This window comes from Otolemur garnettii, unplaced genomic scaffold, assembly GCF_000181295.1.
Source record: "Otolemur garnettii isolate 467f Iridium unplaced genomic scaffold, OtoGar3 scaffold00018, whole genome shotgun sequence".
Classification (NCBI taxonomy): Eukaryota; Metazoa; Chordata; class Mammalia; order Primates; family Galagidae; genus Otolemur; species Otolemur garnettii.
The window spans coordinates 18042783-18046686 of NW_003852413.1; the positions used below are offsets into that span (position 1 = coordinate 18042783).

General features: G+C 45.9%; 1 protein-coding gene across 3 annotated transcripts in view; it reads left to right on the plus strand.

The window, feature by feature from the left end:
• The first annotated feature begins 2549 nt into the window (after positions 1-2549).
• The window catches only part of KANSL1 (KAT8 regulatory NSL complex subunit 1), a 188943-nt gene continuing 187588 nt past the window's right edge, over positions 2550-3904 (plus strand). For 2 of the 3 annotated variants that reach the window (XM_023510999.1, XM_023511001.1), the window contains exon 1: positions 2550-2750. The gene's annotated coding sequence lies outside the window, so the exon portion shown is untranslated. The remainder of the gene's footprint in view (positions 2751-3904) is intronic. The other variant, XM_023511002.1, reaches the window with a different exon arrangement.

Below are 3904 nucleotides of genomic sequence, written 5' to 3' on the forward strand. Positions count from 1 at the left end.
CATGGTTAGGCATGGTGGAGCGTGCCTGTAGTTATTTCTCTGGGGGGCCTGTAGTACATTTCTTTGGGGGAGTTCATCCTTTAACATGTCATAGGCCACTATCCTTAGAAAGGAGAATCTCCTCTGGTCTAAATTGTCTAAACTCTTTCAAGTTGCATAAATTCCGTTTCTCTGGGATGCCTCCATTCAGTTTTACCCCTGGTATTTGGAACTGAACATACTAAAAACTTTAATAACATAACCTCTCCCAACTTGCATGTTGGGCCAATTTTCCTGGACAAGTATCTTGTCTGTCCACTGGCTTTGCGACCTTAGATTATTTCGCAAATTAAATCAATTAATTTTTTTGAATTGGAATCTTTATGAATGGTACACAAAAAGATACAAAGGAGATGCCTGCGATGTAAGTCTTCCTCTCACTTGGTTCCCTAGGCATCCAGGCTCCCTCCCTCCCCAGGTAACCAATGTTACCAACTCTGTGATTTTTGATTCCTTCTAATATCGGTTATATCTGCAGTCCTTCCATGTCTGTGAGATGTGTGCCCATTCCTTTCCAGGCCCTGGTGACCTTATATCTGGTTGACTTCATATATAAATAGTTATACGCGTTTATTATATATATATATATGTGAAATCTCCCCCATGGCCTTCCGGCCTGGGTTTTCATCACGTCGCTTCCTGGATGAAGCACCCAGAGGCGTGAGGGGCAGGGGTTGGGGGTGATGGAGAAGAGGACCTAAAGGGGACTTAGGTACGGGGTTCAGAGTGATCGACTGGCGTGAAGCTCTGCTGGAATTTCTACACCCATTCCTTCCATCTTAGGCCCCCTTTCGGTCCTCTCGTCCAAACGCCTTTCGTTTGCAAGGGCCCAGACAGAGACAGAGACAGAGAGACACACAGAGACAGAGACGCCGAGACACCAGCATCTCTCTCCCCCTTCTGTTCCGCCCCATTGCTCTGACGGACACCACCCCTTAGCCAATAGCATTCACGATGTGTTACGGAAGGGCCAATGAGAGACAGAGGAGGGCGGAAGATTTCCCCGCCCCCACTTCTAGGCTTGGTTGAGCCGTGCAGGTAGGTCCGGGGTTGGGGGAGCTGCCGTTGGCACTGGTGCCCCTGGGGGTGGGGGCACGAGTGGGTAGGGGTGATGGTGGGGAAGAGGGGGCGGCCCCCACTGGGGGAGCCTGAAGGGGCTGCCCGGCCAGGAGGCGGGTGACTGAGGGGCCCGGGGAACGGGCGCCGCCGAGGGCCCTGGAAGCGGCTGGGCTGGGGGAGCGCCGACGCGTGTGTGGGGCGCAGGGACCCCCGCCCCGCGCCCACCAGTAGGCCTGGGCCACGGGCGGTGGGCCGAGGGGTCCGGGGGCCTGACTGTCCCGGGGGAGGGCCAGGGCTTGGGGCGCCAAGTGGAGCCCGGGGCGCCAGGCCGAGCCGAGGTGGGACGGACCGACGCGAAGAGGAAGGGAGGCTGCATCCCGCGGGCCGCCCCTCCTGAAGCGAGCGGGGGCAACGGCCGCGGGCACCCCTGTCCTGAGCCCACCCCTCTATTCTCCCCCTCCCTAACGATGATAATGGGGCAGAAGGAGTCGCCCCTCTGCGGGAAGGTGGGGGGGGCAGGTTTGGGACTGGGGTCCAAGGTGGGGGGAGGGGTGAGAACTCAGGCTGTGCTTTCTTTCCTGGCTTTGGAGGTGGGGGTCGCGGAGGGCCTATTAAACTAGCCTGAGACTTTGGGTCAAGAGTCAAACTCCCTCTTTTCTCCCCTAAAATCCAATGAGCGGTGAGTAAAGTGATGCCAAGTCTTTGAAGCCGAAGTGACAAACGCATAGCAAGGAACAAATCCACTCCGGAGGTTTTTATTTTTTAGTATTTTTTAAAAAGGAGGGTACTTTTCAACATTTATTTTTAAAGAGGTGGGTGCTGTTATTTTTGTCCCTACTCAGGCAAGCCTCCATTTTAAGCGAAGCAGTAACTGGTTAAGCTGGAATTTTATGCAGGCCTAGGACTCGAACAAGGATACCTCAAGAAGTCAATTAGTCCATCTTCCTGCCTCCAGGCAAACTTACCTTCCTTCTGTCTTCAAAATTAAGTTGTTTAGTGTGCTTTTAAAGATCTCTAGGGAAGAAGGGTCTTTTATTTGCTTATGGTAGGTACTTCAGTCAGTAGATTTTATTTTTCATATAAAATCAGCTCTGGAAGTTAAGCTTAAACTTAGGGCAGTAGGAATGATCAGAGACGTTTTAATTTCCCAAATAAAATTAAATATGATAAGGATCTTTTTTAGATTGTTAGTTAACAAATGATCTCTCAGTAATGCTTATGAAGTACCCTGGATAATCATTTTTTTCTCTCAGGATTTTGGTTTTCTAATTCTTTGATAAGCAATTTTACATTATCCAGAATGTGTGTTACATGTTTATTTCTCTCGTTATATGAAGTTATTTCATAGGCATGTAGAGATACACATACACTCATTTACTATTTTTCTAAAGGGTACAGTATTTTGTATATCTTCTTAGTATGGTGAGGCAAATAGTACTTCAAATCTCTGCCCAGATAGCTTAAACTTATTGTTTTCTTGATCAATTTTTAGTCTAACTGAAAGTTCTCTCTTTCAGATACCTGCTCAAAATCAAAAAATTACTGCTCATACTTGGTGACTAAGGGAATTACTAAGACTCCTTTCTTGCTTATTTCTGAGTATTGTCTGAACTATTCCTGACACTATGAATGCTATTTGGATGCTTCTTAAGGTAAGATGTGTTATTTTTATCACTACCAGCCTCATTTTTAAATTTTTCTTTAGAATTGAGAATGTTCTAATTTTTGGATTTGCTATTCTTCAATCCACTTTCTTTCTTTACACTTCTCTGTCCTCAAAAAATATTCTTGTATTTTCTTCCTAGGATTGTTTGGTCACACCTTTGTGTTACTGCCGTTCTTGATTATTGGTGTTAAAATATTAATGAAGTTCTTAAATTAACTTCCAGTATAATGATATGATCATGTTTTTAACTTTATGACAACCTACATACTTGTAAAGTTATGTTCAATCTTAGTAAGATGGGTTGGTAATTCAGACAACCAGGTCCACTTTCAAACAGGTACTTGAGAGTCATAGGTATTAGGGTGTGTCCCACTCTTGCAAATCAGTAGCTGATTCACGTGTTAACGAAAGATGTGTCATTAACCATTTGTTTACTCTGAAACTTCATATAGTATATTAGAACATTCTAAGACCTGTTGGTTTACATGTATGACTCTTTGGAGATTCCTGCTGCTCCCTAGTCCTTGGCATGAAATTTTACATTATACTTCTCAATAGGTAGCACTTGTGCCACGTGTTGTCTCACAGGTTAAACCTAATTTGGGCAGTGTAGATAGGTGACCTTTAGATGAAAAAGCTGTTGATGTGGTGGTTCTCCAGTCTGTTTTGGCTTCTCTAATCTCATATGTAGATGGCCAAAGAACTCTCCATTAGGGCTAAGTAGAGGGAAAAGCTTAAGGTCTATGTAGGGAAAATATGGGAGGAAGGACAGGGAAGGATTCAGAGTGACAGAAGCCCTCCACTAACTTCACCAACCTTTAGAGTTGAACACTAGCGTAGTTAAGGTAGTTGTGTATGGCCAAGCCCGATGGCTCAATGCCTGTAATACCAGAACTGTGGGAGGCTGAGAAGGCTGGATTGCCTGAGCTCAAGAGTTCTAGACCAGCCTGAGGAAGAGTTAGACCCCATTTCTGAAAATAGCCAGGTGTTGTGACGGGCACCTGTAGTCCCAGCTACTAAGGAGCCTGAGGGAAGATGATTGCTTAATCCCAAGAGTTTGAGGTTGCTGTGAGCTATGATGCTTCGGCACTCTACTCAGGGCAACAGAGTGAGACTGTCTCAAAAAAAAAAAAAAAAAAA